General features: G+C 40.4%; 1 protein-coding gene across 4 annotated transcripts in view; it reads right to left on the bottom strand.

Moving 5' to 3' along the window:
- The window catches only part of TUSC3 (tumor suppressor candidate 3), a 240,898-nt gene that overhangs the window by 208,957 nt on the left and 11,980 nt on the right, over window positions 1-19,961 (bottom strand). The gene's annotated exons all lie outside the window — the stretch shown is intronic.

The raw sequence follows: 19,961 nt of genomic DNA, 5'->3' as shown, positions 1-19,961 counted from the left end.
CCATCAGAGCCCAGCTCTGCATCACCCCATTGGATGTAAAGGGGAAAGACAGCCCACTCTAACCTGCAGGTCATTCTGTCTGCTGTGCCTGGAGTAATAAACTATCTAAACCCATTTGGGCTTCCTGTCGTCTTCCAGAACAATCTACGGAAGCATGGCAACCTAGCAGCTGCCACTAAACCACTGTCTAGAAACCATTTAACTGCTTGACATACAGAAGCCTGTATGACTGAAGCTGTAATAGCTTTGGAAGTGGCTTCTATGAAAGGCAATACAGTTCTGATTCTCTTGGTTCTCGAACAGAATAGCCCTAAGCACCCCAGAGGTGACTTGATAGTTTGCCAAGAAAAACATAATAGTACCATCCTGAAGTAACTCATATTTAACAACTGAGAGTACACAAAAGAGACAATCATATTTTTAAAGTTAAAAAAAAAAACCTAATAGATAATGTGATAGAAAGCAAAGTCTGCAGAATGTTTTAATACATCACATAAGATCTCAAAGACAATCTGAACAGTCAGGTGGCTTCATGCTGCACCTACAGATCCCTAGAGGTATGTATTCATTCTTCTGCCTCTGTATGAAAAGCAGAGATAGAGTAATTTAATCAAAAGAAACAGCTTAGAAGTCAATTCTTTATTTCAATATTGGTACAACTGCCAGCTGCATTACTGGGGGGAAATTATTTCAAATCAAAGAGTACAATCTTTTAACCAATTTCCATTGAGCACCGTTGTCTCATCACTCAGAGGTGTGTGTGTGTGTGTGTGTGTGTGCGCGCGCACACGCGCACGCGCGCGTGCATGCATGCGTGTGTGAAATACTGTTTTAAAACTAGGAAAAGACCAAAACATGTGCTACCATGTTTTGTGAAATAAATAAGTTACAGGGAAGATATATAATGTGCAAATTCAGAATTTCATTGTACTGAGAAAATTACCAACTTTACAATGTCATTGACAAGCTATAAACAATAAATGAGTAATGATAATGTGAGTATATTTTTACCTCTATGGGCCTTTTCAGGAAAAAATTTCCACCAGTATTTTGTACATACAATTTAAAGTTCATTATTTATAAATGCATGGATACAAATTAACCTCTATTTTTAATGAAAATGAACTGCTTAATTGAAGAAAAAGACAAACAGTAGGGCAAAATTTTAACTTTGAGTTTAAAAATTAGAGAAATAAGCAGCACTAAAGGAACCAGCACCACACACAAAACTCTTGTGCAGCACAAAATGGATAATGAATCATACACCAGAGTGTAAACATAGTGCTTAAATGCAGAGAGAAAGAACTTTTTGATCAAAATCCCTATAAAATAATTCTAATCAATGAAAATGTAGTAAACATTAACTGTGTGTCCACTTTAAAGCTCTTCTCTCCCAGTCCGAGACAGTGGCTATGTGTCCTGGTTAGCCCAGGGCCAGTCCCAGTCGACTTCTGCTCTCTCACCAAAATTATCAATTGCACCTTCTTTCACTCTCAAGCTTTATGGTTTGGACAGCAAATTATATGATCCTCCAATTTCTAAGTACCTGGTTCCTCTGGCCACAAGTGACTATCTTTGCCCTGGTCCAGATGTCAGGATAATAACACAGACATTCTAAGGTAGGTAAACTTAATATTATGTATATGTATAATGTTACTTTATTACCATTAGGCTATAATTTATCTCAAATTCATACGGTAAAACTTCCTCTGATTCTCCCCTCAATTAGTCTTAAAAAGCATATATTTTGTAGGAAAACCAATTGCCCGTACATTTTCCAATAGGCACCAAGAAAAACTATATAAAGAAGGTATTCTTACCTAAAAGAATTAATTACTAAAAGAATTAAGTTGCTTACCTATCATACAGTACTTGTGTGAAATACAGAAGCATCTAGGACAAAAGTATTTCAGCAATTTTAAGGGTGCAAACTCCCATCTCACATATTCTTCATCATATATAACAGCAATAAAAGAAATTAACAAATTGAAGTTTTATTTCTAGTTCTCAATATCTGTACATCCAATATGCAAGTAATCATTCAGTATTCTTTAAAAATGATTTACCAAAATAACCTGTGCTGCCTAAAACAGGTCTACTGAAAATAACTACTGAACAAATACTTACATCTTTCTGAATGACTAAAGAAAGTAGTCAGCCAGAAAGCTTTAACAGAAAACCATGAGGTTAAAGTCTGGAACAGAACAGAAGAAAAAGACAGGATAAGGTAATCTTCATTTATTGAAAACTGGGGGAAGAGTGGAAAAATATGTGACAGGAGTTTTACCCAAATTCACAAATTGGAATTTATTCATATATTTTAAAATTTGTCATCTTCTTAATGAAAGCTGAAATTATGCATGGCTTTCATATTTACAAAAATGACTTTTACTAAAACTGACATAAGGGTAGGGACTTTCTTGGCATTCAGCTGGTTAACACTCTGCGCTTCCAATGCAGGGGTCATGGGTTTGATCTAAGATCCCGCATGCTGCACAACTCAACCAAAGGAAAATGAACTTTTTAAAAAAATGACATAAGCCTAATTCAGTCTAGCTTGGGCAAAAAGGGGCTGTGCAAGCACACATAACAAAGAAGAATGGAGATAATCCGGTTTCAGGCATGGCTACATCCAAGAACTTGACTGTATCGTCAGTACTCCCTCCAGCCACAGAAGGGTGACAATTTTTATGTGTTATGTTTATTTCTGTATTGGTGGCACCTAGAACAAAGACTGGCACTGAGTTAGCATTTTAGTATTTACTGAATCTGTGAAAATCTCTGTTTATCTGCTTAGCTTCTGTACATCAGAGTTCTTCACGCCAGGAGTGACAGACAACCTAAAATCCCATCCTTCTGACTTCATATACCGATCAGCAAGACAACCTACTAGTTCCATTTAGAAAATCTCAGTGAATGGCTCTAGGGCACCTGCCCAACACTGCCAAATACGACAAATGAGTTAGTGGTATGACTTGATACCCTGGTAACATATGTACCTCAGTGGTCCTTAAAGAGGGAATTAAGATGAAAACAAAGAGAAGCGAAAGGAGTGACCGTCAGCAGAGGACGGAAGTAAAAGTCACCACATCTTCTTTACTAGGTCCTTCCTTACCAGCAATCCAAACACAAGCAAACCCTCCATTTCAGCAATTTCACAGCACTTTCCTGTCCTGAATATGCCACAGGGGCATCTTCCTACCTAACTACTCAGTATGTGCACACAAAAATACCAAGGTATATTATAGCAAAAGCAATCGACTAAGGTATATTCACTGATGAATCAACCATTTATAAATGTAATCCCTATGCAGACATCCTTCCTGATTTCAACCAAGCACTGATCCCAGCACACCATGTCACATTGCTTTTTGGCCATTATTACACTTGACTGCAATCTTATAAACGTCAAAGGATTTCATTAAGTTAATTTTTAAAACTGATGCAGCAGAACTACTCAGATTATATGCAAAACCACTAACAAATGAGTATCTGTCAGAATTATAATGATTAACATATGAAAAGAGAAAACCAACTAGGAGGATGACATTAGGTACTTCAAAAAAGACTGATATGAATATCAAAGAACTGAGACTCACCCTTGAGAAAAGTGGTAAACATGAAAATATTTTTATGAAACTGACCTCCGGAATCATGCTCCAAATGTCAAGCATTAACTGAAAATGTCTGACCATGCTATCATATAATTTTAATTGAGAAAAATCACACCAAAGAATATGAGAACTTATTCATTGTTCATTCTAACAGATAATGATTAATTTCAATTTGAGAGCTAAATGTTAAGCATATGACCAAATGAATAAATTTTTACTGTTTTAATTTTAGACAATTACACCTCTATAAAATATTGTTAATCCTTAACTAGATTTGTAAGCTAGCCTCTTTCAGTTCAATTCAGTCGCTCAGGCTTGTCCAACTCTTCGCAACACCTGGACTACAGCACGCCAGGCCTACCTGTCCATCACCAACTCCCGGAGCTTGCCGAACTCATATCCATAGAGTTGGTGATGCCATCCAATCAGCTCATCCTCTGTCGTCCCCTTCTCCTCCTGCCTTCAATCTTTCCCAGCATCAGGGTCTTTTCCAATGAGTCAGTTCTTCACATCAGGTGGCCAAAGGATTGGAGTTTCAGCTTCAGCATCAGTCCTTCCATTGACTATTCAGGACTGATTTCCTTTAGGATTGACTCGTTGGATGTCCCTGCAGTCCAAGGGACTCTCAAGAGTCTTCTCCGACACCACAGTTCAAAAGCATCAATTCTTCAGTGCTCAGCTTTATGGTCCAACTCTCACATCCATACATGACTACTGGAAAAACCACCATAGCTTTGACTAGATGGACATTTGTTGGCAAAGTAATGTCTCTGCTTTTGAATATGCCGTCTAGGTTGTCCATAGCTTTTCTTCCAAAGAGCAAGCATCTTTTAATTCCATGGCTGCAGTCACCATCTGCAGTGATTTTGGAGCCCCCAAAAATAAAGCCTCTCACTGTTTCCATCGTTTCCCCATCTATTTGCCATGAAATGATGGGACTGGATGCAATAATCTTAGTTTTTTGAATGTTGAGTTTTAAGCCAAATTTTTCACTCTCCTCTTTCACTTTCATCAAGAGGCTCTTTAGTTCCTCTTTTCTTTCTGCCATAAGGGTGAGTAGCCTCTTCCAATTACTGTTTAATTTCAGTTAAGAGGCCTTGTGTACCTAAGAAATGCTTGCTACTGCTCAGAACTTGCTACCACTGAAACACCTGCTTAAGTGAGCACCTAATCTGAGAAAGATACTCGACTAAGTTCTATGTGAGATTTGAGGATGAATAATATAAAGAACATTACGCTAATATTTGAAAGAAGATTTTTTAAATGGGCTGTATGAGAGTAATCAATGGTGGCTAACCAAAGAAACGCAAAGTAAGGGAATATTTTTTTAATTAAAAAATATTTTTAACTGAAAAATACTAACTTTTTTTAAAATAAAGGTTCCCCGACTGCCCTAAGTATTTTCAATTCTTTCATTAAGAGCAATGATAAGATGTGAAAGCTGAAAAGCATCCTGCATCTAGCTTAACTATATATTTTAACTAACAAAATTTTGTAACCCAAAAGGTCATAGTGACTTAATCAAAAGAACAGAGTCAAGAGTTTAAAGAGCTATGAATGGGGCTTGGGGTGAGGTGAGGGGGAGAGAAGAGAGAGAATTATAACTAGAACCCTTGCTATAGATTTCCAATGGCCACACCACTCTTAGCCAAGAGCACCTTCAATACAAATATAAATCTATTAATCCCATTTTTATTACAAATTGTTTTGTGTTCTCTATTAGTCTTTATTTAGAAATGTCAACAGGAGAGGCTTCTATTGACAGATACACAAACTATATATAAAACTGCACTCATTTCACATGCTAGTATGATTATGTTCAAAATTCTTCAAGCTAGGCTTCCACAGTACATGAACTGAGAACTTCCAGATGTACATGCTGGATTTAGAAAAGGCAGAGGAACCAGAGATCAAATTGCCAACATCTGTTGGATCACAGAAAAAGCAAGGGAATTCTAAAAAAAAAAAAAAAATCTGCTTCATTAACTACGTTAAAGCCTTTGACTGTGTGGATCACAACAAACCACGGAAAACTCTTTAAGAGACAGGAATACCAGACCACCTGACCTGCCTCCTGAGAAATCTGTGTGCATGACAAGACGCAACAGTTAGAACAGAACGTGGAACAGGCTGGTTCAAAACTGGGTAAAGAGTACGTCAAGACTGTATACTGTCACCGTGTTTATTTAACTTCTATGCAGAATACATTATGAGAAATGCCAGGCTGGATGAAGCTTAAGTTGCAATCAAGACTGCCGGGAGAAATATTAATAACCTCAGATATGCAGATGATACCACCCTTATGGCAGAAAGCAAAGAAGAACTAAAGAGCCTCTTGATGAAGGTGAAAGAGGAGAGTGAAAAAGCTGGCTTAAAACTCAACATTCAAAAAATAAAGATCATGGCATCTAGTTCCATCAGTTCAGTTCAGTTCAGTCGCTCAGTCATGTCTGACTCTTTGTGACCCCATGAATCGCAGCACGCCAGGCCTCCTGTCCATCATCAACTCCTGGAGTTCACTCAGACTCACATCCATCGAGTCAGTGATACCATCCAGCCATCTCATCCTCTGTCGTCCTCTTCTCCTCCTGCCCCCAATCCCTCCCAGCATCAGACTCTTTTCCAATGAGTCAACTCTTCGCATGAGATGGCCAAAGTACTGGAGTTTCAGCTTTAGCATTATTCCTTCCAAAGAAATCCCAGGGATGATCTCCTTCAGAATGGACTGGTTGGATCTCCTTGCAGTCCAAGGGACTCTCAAGAGTCTTCTCCAACACCACAGTTCAAAAGCATCAATTCTTTGGCGCTCAGCCTTCTTCACAGTCCAACTGTCACATCCATACATGACCACTGGAAAAACCATAGCCTTGACTAGACGGACCTTAGTCAGCAAAGTAATGTCTCTGCTTTTGACTGTGCTATCTAGGTTGGTCATAACTTTTCTTTCAAGGAGTAAGCATCTTTTAATTTCATGGCTGCAGTCACCATCCGCAGTGATTTTGGAGCCCCCCAAAATAAAGTCTGACACTGTTTCCAGTTTCCCCATCTATTTCCCATGAAGTGATGGGACCAGATGCCATGATCTTTGTTTTCTAAATGTTGAACTTTAAGCCAACTTTTTCACTTTCCTCTTTCACTTTCATCAAGAGGCTTTTTAGTTCCTCTTCACTTTCTGCCATAAGGGTGGTGTCATCTGCATATCTGAGGTTATTGATAGTTCTCCCGGCAATCTTGATTCCAGCTTGTGTTTCTTCCAGTCCAGGATTTCTCATGATGTACTCTGCATAGAAATTAAATAAGCAGGGTGACAATATACAGCCTTGACGCACTCCTTTTCCTATTTGGAACCAGTCTGTTGTTCCATGTCCAGTTCTAACTGTTGCTTCCTGACCTGCATACAGATTTCTCAAGAGGCAGGTTAAGTGGTCTGGTATTCCCAATCTCTCTCAGAATTTTCCATAGTTTATTGTGATCCACACAGTCAAAGGCTTTGGCATAGTCAATAAAGCAGAAATAGATGTTTTTCTGGAACTCTCTTGCTTTTTCCATGATCCAGCGGATGTTGGCAATTTGATCTCTGGTTCCTCTGCCTTTTGTAAAACCAGCTTGAACATGAGGAAGTTCACAGTTCACGTATTGCTGAAGGCTGGCTTGGAGAATTTTGAGCATTGCTTTGCTAGCACGTGAGATGAGTGCAATTGTGTGGTAGTCCCATCACTTCACGCCAAATAGATGGAGAAAAAGTGGCAACAGTGACAAGTTCTACTTTCTTGGGTTCCAAAATCACTGTGGACAGTGACTGCAGCCATGAAATTAAAAAGATGCCTGCTCCTTGGCAGAAAAGTTATGACAAACCTAGATAGCACATAAAAAGCAGAGACATCACTTTGCCAACAAAGGTCCGTAGAGTCACAACTATGGTTTTTCCAATAGTCATGTACAGATGTAAGAGCTGGACCATAAAGAAGGCTGAGCGCTGAAGAATTGATGCTTTTGAACTGTGTTGGAGAAGACTCTTGAGAGGCCCTTGGACAGCCTGGAGATCAAATCAGTCAATCCTAAAGGAAATCAACTCTAAATATTCAATGGAAGGACTATGCTGAAGCTGAAGCTCCAATACTTTGGCCACTTGATGTGAACAGCCACCCACTGGAAAAGACTCTGATGCTGGGAAAGACTGAGGACAAGGGGAGAAGTGGGCGACAGAGGACAAGGTGATTGGGTGGCATCACTGACTCAATGGACGTAAGTCTGCGCCAACTCCAGGAGAGAGTGAAGGACAGGGAAACCTGGTGTGCTGCAGTCCCTGGGCCACAAAGAGTTGAACATGACTCACAGACTGAACAACAACAAAAATATAAAACAGATAAGCAACAAGGATTTACGGGATGACACATTGGACAATACTTAGTATTCTGTAATATCTCTAATGGAAACCATTCTGGAAAAATATATACTTTTTAACTGAATCACTCTGCTGTACATCTGAAACCAACACAATACTGTAATTCAACTATACTTCTTGACCATGTGTTTTCTGTGAGGAGAGGTAAATAGTACACATACCTGCTGTGAGACCAGTGCTTAGTCACTCGGTCATGTCTGACTCTGTATGACCCCATGGACTGTAGCCCATCAGACTCCTCGGTCCATGGGGATTCTCCAGGAAAGAATACCGGAGTGGGTTGCCATGCCCTGCTCCAGAGGATCTTCCCAGTCCAGGCTTTGAACTCAGGTCTCCCACATAGCAGGTGGATTCTTTACCGACTGAGCCACCAGGGGAGCTTGGGGAAAAGTCATGAACTGAGAGCAGGAAGATCATGTTTGAGGCCCATGACTTTCCCTTGTCAGCTTTGTTACCTTGGTACCAAAATTCCTCAACTAACATATGTTCTCTCATCTTACAGTGGTAACAATACCACCATGAAGAATAAATGATATGATGGATGCTTGGGGCTGGTGCACTGGGATGACCCAGAGATGGTATGGGGAGGGAGGTGGGTTCAGGATTGGGAACACGTGTATACCCACGGCGGATTCATGTTGATATATGGCAAAACCAATACAATATTGTAAAGTGAAAATAATAATAATAATAAAATGAAAGATACTCAAAAAAAAAAAAAGAAAGAAAAAACCGCCACTGAGATTTGCTTCTGAGCTCCTGAAGCACACTTTAAACCTGATAATGAAACCGTTGCATCCTACATGAGAGTATATTATCAAAGAACAGCCACTGAGTCCTATGCTTTAGACATTACAAGAAGTACATTACATGAGGACACTGTCCAAATATGCAAGTAGCCCCATCCAAATTAGCAAGTAGCCCCCTCACCCAAAAATGAAGAGAAGAAACTGAGCATGTATACCAATGAGTTCCTTCAGATGCTGAGACAGTAACTTTTTAATAAATGACAGACACAAATGTCTTAAGTCTGTTGTCCTTGTATGATACATTCTTATATGGAAAAATGTTCTACTGTGAATCAATTGTGTTTAAACACAAAGAGAGAGATGGGACTTGTTTTATATTTAGTTTTCAACCACAACAAACACCTCTATTATTAAGAGTAAACTAGGCTGTAGACTTGGAGGAGGAAATGGCAGCCCACTCCAGCTCTTGCCTGGAGAATCCCAGGGACAGGGGAGCCTGGCGGGCTGCCGTCCATGGGGTCGCAGAGGGCCGGACACCACTGAAGCAACTTAGCAGCAGCAGGCTGTAGACTATAGTGTGAAATAGAGCCCCAGTTTGAGTGACTCACATCCATATAACAATGCAGTGCAGAATTCAGGGCAGCAGGGGGCCTCCCCTCCACACAGTCATGACCATGTAAGCGGATGGCTGCTCTGCCGCATCAACACATTTTACATTGTATTTTCCAGATCACTCTTTACATAGCCAGCAACACAGAAAGAGCTTTGGATCAGTCAGGGTTCAGTGAGGAAAACAAACAAACAAAAAAAAACCACTCATGTCCTCCAAATATAAAGGGATTTAACACAGGAATTAAAAGCAGTTTAGAATGTCATTGAGAAGTGCATAAGAAATTATGGTTAAGACAAACAGCCACCAACAAATTCAGAGCATGGGATTCTCAAGAGCTCATCTGGAAGCTCTTAAACTTCTTGGAGGCTTCCACCAAGTACCTTGGTCTGTAAGAGCTAAGTGACCAGTGACAGGCTAAACAATGTGCTCCCCTCCCACCCCTGCAAGGTGTTCATATCCTAAGTCCCAGAAACTTGAAGCATGTAGTAAATGGACCTGAGCAGATGTGATTTAGAATCTTGAAATAAACAAGGTCCCACTGTATAGCAAGGGAACTATATTCAATCTCCTGAGATAAATCATAATGGAAAAGAATATGATAATGTGTACGTATACACACATATGTGTACATATTACATATGTGTATATATTTAACAGAATCACTCTGCTCTACAGCAGAAATTAACACACTGTAAATCAACTACACTTCAATTATTAAAAAATAAAATCTTGAAATGCAGAGATATCCTACATTAGTTGAGTGAGTCCAATATAATCATCAGGGTTTTATGAGAAGGAGGCAAGAGTATCACTCAGTATAAGATGTGAAGATGCAAGCATGAGGTTGGAGTGATTCAACTAAAGAATCATAAAGTGCCTTTATAAGTTGAAAAACACAAGGAAATTGATTTTCCCCTCAGCTAACCAAAGGAACACAATTCTTACCACACCTTGACTTGAGTCCAATGAGACTGATTTTGGATTTCTGATCTCCAAAACTCTAATAATAAAATAAGCCAATAAGTTTGTGATAATTTGATACATAAAATAGGAAATGAACAAGTAGTCATCTGGACTTTCCAGGACAATACTTCAAACCTTACATTTATCCTCCAACCTGCCTCAATTACTTCTGAAGAACAGCGGTCTCGCCCCCTATCTACCTTCCAAATCTGAGAGGAAAACTAACACAGACTCTCAAAGGAAGCTTGTGATACAATCCTGATGAGTCTTCCAAACAGGGTCGTGGATGACCAGCACAAGCTGAAGGACCATCTTTATGGGCAGGCTAGAGATGGCACATATCACTTCCATTCACTTTCCATTAATCATGACTTGGTCACATGGCCCTAAAAAATGTAGAGGAGGCTGGGAAATGCAGTCCAGCTTGTGTCTATGAAGAAGAAAAAACTGATATGGTAAACAGCTCTGGCATACCAAAGATTTTTAATGTAATAAAATCTCATAAAAATATGAAAGCCGCAGCAGGAAACCAAGATGAGAAGTAGTTGTAAATTACTACTGAGCAATTTGTATTGCTCAGATACATGCACAAATAAGAGCTGCTATCAGAGGCATACATATCTTTACAGTATAATACCATATAAATTGTCAACTTTATTAAGGCATTATCTTGAAATCCTATACTCGTCAGACTTAGTAATAATAAAGTAGACATGGATTATCCCATAGTTTACTTTTTGATAATACCAGTTAGCAGCTAGTATGAATATTTCAAATGAGATGAGCAATCACTTTTTTATTTTTTATTCTGGCTGACAGAGAAATGTTAATTCAAAAAACAACATGGCTATCCTAACGCAGGTTATTTCCCCAACGTTCTCTATAATATTAATAAGTGCAATTTAGAAATGCAGGGTCCCTTGCTATGAGGCTTACCAAGATATATAAAGCATCAGCCATAAAAATGGAAAAAAATCTGAACTTAATTTTTCTATTTTGAGATCGCAAGTAAGTAGAGGAATGGTGACTATCCTATAATGGGGTGGGTGGGAGGGAAACATTTCTATACAGCACTGAATGGGAAGAAATGTTATTTTTAAAATATACTCCACTCAACAATTATGTCAGACAGATTGAAAATTTCTTTTGAATATTAATGTTTAATTTTAATTGTAATCTTCCCAAGTGAAAAAGAAAATAAAATGTCTATTACTCTTAAACTTACTTACCAGTTTAACTGGCATCCTGAGGTTGCAAGATACATGATCTGTTTAAAATAATTCTCATCATTTCCAAATACTTATTTCTATGAATAACTATTCTCTCCATACTGTGCAATTTCAGCAGTGAGTTTTAAAATCACTAGGAGGATGGTTTCACTCCTTCCTCAGAGGTTTCAGCTTGTTTTTGTTCTTCCCACCAAAGAGCTCCCACCACTGCATGAGGTCAAATCCCTGTAACAAGGACGGATACATGCGCACACACACACACGTTCATCTTCTTGCACTCCTGCTCATCTGACTGAACTGATACTTCAATTTTATTATCACTCCAATTTTATCACTTCAACTTTATAGCCTTACTAAAAATCTTTTATTAAATAATGTTGTTCTATACACTGACTATCATAACTATGTCGATTTTGTAAGCCACCACTCTAAAGTGCAGAAAAATCTCAAAGTGCAAGCTCACCTAGGTTAGTAAGCAGAATTCTAAAATAATCCCCAGAGACCCATCACCTTATATAATTCCCTCCCCATGAGTATGGACAAGACTTGTGAATGTGATGGACTAGCGCTTTTGTAATTATGTTACCTTATACAGCAAACAGGAGAAGGCAATGGCACCCCACTCCAGTACTCTTGCCTGGAAAATCCCATGGATGGAGGAGCCTGGTGGGCTGCAGTCCCTGGGGTGGCTAGGAGTTGGACACGACTGAGGGACTTCACTTTCACTTTTCACTTTCATGCGTTGGAGAAGGAAATGGCACCCCACTCCAGTGTTCTTGCCTGGAGAATCCCAGGGACGGGGGAGCCTGGTGGGCTGCCGTCTCTGGGGTCGCACAGAGTCTGACATGACTGAAACGACTTAGTAGCAGCAGCAGCAGCATACAGCAAACATGTGCTGATGTAAAGTCAGTTAACTTTGAGTTACTCACAAGGGAGATTATACTGAGTGGTCCTGACCAAATTAGATGAGCACTGTAGAAGAAAGTGAAGAATCAGAGAGGCGAGCCTACTGGCCTGGAAGAAAGCAAATGGCCACGTTTTAAACTGCCCATGGAGAGAGCCACATGGCTAAGAACCAGAGGGTGGCCTCCAAGAATGGAGAGAACACAGCCAGCAAGAAAATACACAACCAGGTTCCTCAATTCCAGGTGCTGGGAGCCAGCATGAGGAATCCCGCCCGTGGCAAAGGTCATGAGGAAGGAAGCCTGACAAAATGCAAGGGCGTGATCAGGCTTCAGGGGTTCCCCCTGGAATTTCCTGAGCATCCACCCCAAAAAACCAGAGTCTGCCTGCTTTACTGTGTTATGCTTTCCACCTACTCTTCTGACATTAACAGGGGGCTGTCCCCCCACCACCTTTTTCTGGAAAAAGTTAATTTAGAGCTTTTAGATAATAAATCTCCTGGGCATAATAAGTGTTTCAATCCAAAAACCCCTCTGATGGCTCTCTAGCCTGCCTGCCGTACTCTTACAGCTGCGCATGTGATTGTTTACGGCCTCCCAACCGTGAGAGGCACAGGAAGCTTAAAACATCCTAGGAATGTAGGGGCTTCCGAGGAGTTAAAATCATTAGAATAGGACTGATTAAAGGTTTCATTTGTTGAGCCAATACTTGCTGACAAATTTTCATGTCTTTTATTTGTAGATATAGTTGGTATATAGAAAAAACAGGTAGTAGACCTGGTATTGGCAACATTAGTTCTTTGAGTTAAGTAGTTTCTTTGTTATAACCCACTGCACCTTTGTTCTACAGGAATGTAACTTTATTTAGTACTTTGAGGGTGATGCAGAGTAAAGAAAAAACACTTCTAGGGAAAAAGAGTTTTCTGGTTGATAGACATTTATCTAGGAAGAGAGCCATAAAAATGCTAACAGGCCTCTTGGCCAGAAGATAATGTAAACCACCTGAGACCTTCTGTATACGGGAAGGTATGCAAAAAGAAAGCCTGGTCTCAATGAGGGTCAGGTCTGCTGCCCCTGCGTAACTCTGCATATTCCATTATTTCTTTATGTACAACTTGTCTGCATATTCCATTATTTCTTTATGTACAACTTGGGTTATATAAGCTACTTTTGAAAATAAAAGTTGTGGGTCTAGCACCGATGCTGGGCTCCCCCATGTCGTTCTTTTCTCCCCTTTTCCGGCTGAATTCCCATCTGGAGTGTGGAGGCTCGCCAAGTCTACTTACTTGCCCTGGCTTCTAAGATCCACGCGAGAGGGAGCCCAAGGCGGGGCACCCTCCACTATTCAAGTGGGCGCCGGTGGTCTAACGTAGATGATGCAAACCTCTTGTCTCAAGGTTTTATTAGTTTTCTGCGTAAACCAAGTTATTCAGCCTCTTTTCTCCACTAATTTTCCTACTACACTATTCTTTCCTAATCTCTTTCTATTTCTAATTAAATAGTCCTTTCCCAGACTCTGACTCTGTCCCCGCTTCGAATTCCCTGGATCCACTGGGGCTGGACCCCGGCATCCAGGAACTGAAATCTACCAACAACTGGAGTGAGTTAAGAAGAGGCTCTAGAGCTCCTGATGAGAACACAGCCTAGCCACACCTGAACGTCAGCCTGGCAGCCTCTCAGCAGAGAATCCAGATCTGTTACCTGTAGAAACTATGAGAGGCAAAGAAAAAAAAAAATAAAAACAGGTAACATTTTTAGTCACTAAATCTGTGGTCATCTGCTATGCATCAACAGAAAACTAATACAGTCACAAACCACCTTTGTATTTATAGCCTATTTCTGAATGCTCCTAGGGACTATTCATCTTAAGAGGAAGAGATAAGTGTGATGGAGAGATACACTGCAAAGCAGCTCTATTATTACAGCACACTCCTAAGATTACTTCAGTAATAGAACAAGACATATTATATACAAACCACAAATGATAACGTCTCAGGAGAAAACCATGAGAAAACAGTGGTTGGTATATCATCACAGGACTCAACCCCCCGTGATAATTCTGTAACAACACCCTGGTTATAACAAAATGCTGGGGATGGTTTTTATCTCCAAAATCTCTGAAGACAAGAGACTCCTGCTTAGTTGTCACTGCAGCTGTTTTTTCCATTTCTTTCTTAGGTCTGAAAGCTGACTTAAAATCAGTTCTTACCTCTTTTTATTAATCGTTCTGATTATCTATATCCAGAAATCAATTATTATTGATGCATTTTGAATCAGAGACCAATGAATGATATGAATTCATATTGGCTTAAATCTCATAAAATGATCCAGAGCTGAAACAGTCTGTAAGAAATTTAGCTAGATTTAATACTCTTACACAAAAGGCTGCAATTTGTAAAGGATAAAATGTTGCCAAATTTCTACAAGATCATTTAAGCAGAAGCAATATTCCATACATCCATGAAATACTGCAGACATGAAAAAATTTATCTGGTACATAAAAATGCTGTAACATCAGGAAATTGGTTTGAGACCTTGGAAGTATGATATGGAGGAAATGAAGGTTACTGTTAACTGCCTAACAATTTCTCTTTTTAAAACTGCAATACTGCCACCTAATCAAAGAAAAAGCTTATATAAAATTTTCAAGATCACAACTGATTCCTTACAGTTTGTGTATCTACAGTGAGTATTCCCCTAATCTCTTAACTAGATCCTCTCGAGCTACTAAAATGAAAACCTTTCACTATCCTTAACTTTGCGACCCCATAGACTGTAGCCTGCAAGGCTCTTCTGTCCTTGGGATTCTCCAGGCAAGAATACTGAAATGGGTTGCCATGCCTTCCTCCAGGGGGGAGAAGGAGGTTCCCAATCCATGGCTCAAACCCAGGTCTCCCTTATTGCAGGCAGATTCCTTACCGTCTGAGCCACCAGGGAAGCTGTGTGCTCACATAAAAACCTCTGCTCTTGTATGAATCAGACCTTCAAAACCTTAAGTTCTCCATCTTGTTCAGTCACTGTCATCTACGGAACTCTTAGTCACTACCCTTCATCTCTCTTTTACTCTGAGTATTGAGTAAAGTCCACATAAACAATCTTACCTCCTAGCCTTTCAGCTCTTTATCCTCATCACTTCCAATAACTAACCTCAACTCCAGCCCTTATGAGCAGGGTCTCACCTGGTACAGTTTCACCTCTGCAATGGTAAACTGATATAACCCAGTAATGACAAAAACCAGCTCTCCCAGTTCCCTCACTCTGGTTTCCCCTACAACATTCGACCCTCCACTATCACTGGGGCCTTGCTTCTTTCCCCTCTCAGCACGGACAGTCTTTTATCTTCCAAGTCACTCATCCCACAGCATGTCTGTTAACTCCCCCTGCCACTCTTTCCATCTCCCACCTGAAACCTCCAACCCTGAAGCAATCCAACTGCCTACACTTCTTGTCCCTGCAGTTTCCCTTCTGGGTCAGTTACAGGAAAAGAAAATCAAATAAGGATCATACAAAACTCATGATTTCTCAAATTATCTGACCCTTCCTGTGACTTAACAATGCTTCTTTGTTTTCCTATTCTGTGTAAACTGGGTAATTCTAGGCAAATTACCTGATGCCTATTCTAGCTACTTAAGACTAGTCACTGCCCTAGACAACTTACTCCTCCTTTTCAGTTCACCTTCCATTTCATAGAGGAAACAGTCTCGGCCACCAAAGGAACAAATGTGCCTGCAACTGTACCCCTTCTTTCACCCCCTTCTCTCATCAAAAGGTAAGAGAGGTCGCTACTCCTTGTAAACAATCCAACAGCTTGTATTACAGAGCACTACTGACTCCAATCTCAGCGTTTAAAAAGTAAAGGTGGATTTCGCCAACTCATGGGCTGGCAGGGAGACTGTGCTCACCCTCTTCACACGAGGACCCAGATAATGAGAGTGTCCACTGCATCAAACACTCCCAGTCCCCTGCCAGAAGGAAACAGACAATGGTGGAGCATGTAGTGACTCTCGGAGCCTCTGCCTGTCACGGACACATGACACCTCTGCTCACATCTCAAGAGCCGAAGTCAGTCACGTGGCCAATCCCTTGTTCGCAGGAGTGGGGAACTACAATCCTATCACGGGCATGGAAGAAAACCCAACACTATCTGCAGCTCTGAGAGCTGCCACAGTGCCAATAAAGCTAACCCCACCCGAGTCTCCAGCTCCCACTCCCCTCTCCCCACCTAGCTCTGCTTGGGTTACCTTCTCTCTTCACCTGTCAACCTCTTCTCCAGCTCCCACCCACTTAACTCTCCATCCTTCCCCGGCGGAAGTGCCTCATGAAGTGCCCGGGCAGAAGAGGCACTGGCTGTCTCCGCTTCCTCTTGACCCACTCAGGTACTCACTCACTCCCTTCCAGTTGGCGGCTCAGCACTGCAGTCAAACGGCGCTGGCTAAATCCAAAGGGCTCTTACTAGTTTTTGTTTAGCCTATTGCCATTCACCTCCACTGACCCCTCTCTTGCTGGAACATTCTTCTTCTGTGCCATCCCCTCTGCGGGGCTTCTTCCTAGCTCTCCGGTGGCGCAGCCTTGGTCTCTTCTGCAAGCCTGCCTTCTGGACAACAGTGACACACTGGTATCCCTGAGGGTCTGCCTTTGCTGTCTGTTTTCACCCTACGTACTCTGGCAGGGTGATTTTTAACCACTAACAAAAATTCAGTTCCCACTGATGCTAATGATTTCCAAAGCCATTTCATCTTCAGCCCAAATCAAAGGTCTGTATTCATACATTCTACCACCTCTCAAACACCTCAGTTTGGATTTCGCCCATGTATCACACACAGTCTTAGCAGGGAACATTATCTGCCTTCCAAAATCTCATCTTCCTCTTGTTTCCCATTTCAGTAAATAGAATTTCTGTTTTACCAAGAAATGGAGTCCTTATTCTTGCCTTCTTCTTCACCCCACTCACAATCAATCACCAACAGCTGCCAATTCTGGCTCACAGAGTTCAAAAATCCAGTGACCACTCTGTATTCTCACTGCCACAACCTGCCATCAACTCGCATGTCCATTCCTGCCAGGGCCTCTTGAGCAGACTGCTGCTCAACTCTCATGTCCATTCCTGCCAGGGCCTCTTGAGCAGACTGCTGCTGTTCCTCCAATTTCACATCCCCACTAAAGCTGATTGCCACAGCATTGACAGAGCAATACTCCTAAATGTGAGCCTCATCCTCACCTCCAAGATAAAACCTTTCAATTCCTCCCACTGACTTCAAGGTCAATGCCCACAGAGACCCTTGGGATTTGACTCCAGCTTCCATTCCAGCCTCAAGCCCTGTCACCCTGCCCACCCTGTGCATTCTAAGCCAAGCCATGTCGACCTACTTTGAGTTCCCTGAATTTGCTGTGCTTTTTCATATTTCTGGACCTTCACAGTACTAGTTCTTCTTCTTAGAACACTCCTTCCTTCATTAAATCATTTCCTATGTGTACCTTCCATCCTAAAGGAAATCAACCCTGAATATCCATTGGAAGGGCTGAAGCTGAAGCTTCAGTACTTTGGCCACCTGATGCAAAGTGCCAACTCACTGGAAAAGACCGTGATGCTGGGACAGAACGAGGGCCAAAGGAGAAGGGAGCAGCAGAGGATGAGGTGGTTGGACAGCATTATCGACTCAATGCGTATGACTCTGAGCAAACCCAGGGAGATTGTGGAGGACAGAAGAGCGTGGTGTGCTGCAGTCCATGGGGTCACAAAAACTTGGACCTGACCTAGCGACTGAACAACAAATAATGTGTACCTTCAGTTTTCAGCTGACCCCAATGTGCTAACCTACCACCACAGCACCCATCAGTTTCCAGTTCATTCATTTCTCACACCACATTATAAATAACTGTTTTCCTGTCTGAATCTCCTTCTAGGCTAGGAGCAACAGAAAATGTCAGAACAGTGGCTGTCTTATTCACTACTTTACCTCCAAAAGACAGCATGATATCCGACATGCAGTATTCATCAACAGATGATTGTTGAAAAAAAGGAACAAGAGATCACATTTCAGAGAAATGTCAGTGACATGGCCCTTTACTCAGTAATGTGTGCCATCTTTTAGGAAGATGACACTCAAATAAAATTATTTTCTATCACTTATTTCAATTATATCTACTTAAAATAATCCAAAAGGACATAATGTGAAAAAAATTACATTATTTAAGAAATCAATAGCCAGAAGAACAATCACAAAATTTAAAAGTCTCCTCTACTTAGGACTTCTGTTATGATTGTAATTACTTACAGACAAGTAAGACTAGGAACTCCGTACAATAAAGAAGTTCAGATTTTGGTAAGACATGAGTAAAATAATACAGAAAGGCTCCCTGGGATCATCTATTATGACATGAAGGAATCCTGTGAAAATGCAAAAACAAAAAAAAAATGGGCTGTAATCTATGTAAAAATGCCATAGAGCTAACCTAACTTTACAAAGGAAAACACCACTGTTTCCTTCACCAGTTCCTTTTTAGATAATGAAGTATGTTCTTTCTGTTCTGATAATATGTATCTCGAACCCTAGAGACTGGTGCTAATGATGGTACTCAGAAAACTGACTACTTCTTTAAGGTTTCTTATCTATCATGAGTTACTACAGAAATAGTAACTATGCCATATTGAAAACTAGAGTGGCGTACAGAAATAGCTTATTATTTTAATTTGTGGCTTTGTAGATTAAAATGGGAAAAGATAAGGCAAGTGTAAATCTAATTGCTATTTGACAGTCAAATAAAAAGAACTTACGCAGCTCTGCCACCATTAGTTTTAGTTATCCTCTATGGATCATGTAACTCAAACGGTTAAAAACTAGTATCAGTAAAGGTTCTTTATAAGGACATTATATTCAAATCAGAGCAGAACTATTACTAAGATTCAACCTCTAAGACAAAACCTTTGCTATTTAGCAAAACTACCATAAATCATTCAGATGTCATATTTCATATAATTTTACCATCTAAAAAGGATCTAAGCAAATGTTTAATCCAATAGCTTTTAACTTTTTAAAAATCTAATAAACAGGACAGATGCTCATGCCAGAAAAATCCACTTATGATATAAATGAAAAATGTTTATAATTTCAGAGGGCCAATGGGAAGCTTTTCCTATTTAACCTAGATTCAGACATCCTGATCTTTTTCAATGTTCTCATTTTACAACCGAACTGATGTTTCAAAAGGTTAAGTGCCTGGCCCAAGAGCACAGAGTTTATATCAAAGAACCTGGAACCCACAGTTCATTTTCTGGAACTAACTTTTATTAAACCCTTAACCTTTTGTAAAGTTCACATTTCATTTCCTCTTCAAACCAACTTCAAGTTGGGAATTACTCTAATTTATAAAGACGGAAACTGTGGTCTAAATAATTTGCAAAGATGAACAATGTGGCTAGAATTCACATTACGGGCTTTTCACAGTTTCATTCCACTCTATAAAGACTACCCAACAGTAAAATAAG

This window comes from Capra hircus, chromosome 27 (assembly GCF_001704415.2).
Source record: "Capra hircus breed San Clemente chromosome 27, ASM170441v1, whole genome shotgun sequence".
NCBI lineage: Eukaryota > Metazoa > Chordata > Mammalia > Artiodactyla > Bovidae > Capra > Capra hircus.
This window is presented reverse-complemented; position numbering and strand designations above follow the sequence as displayed.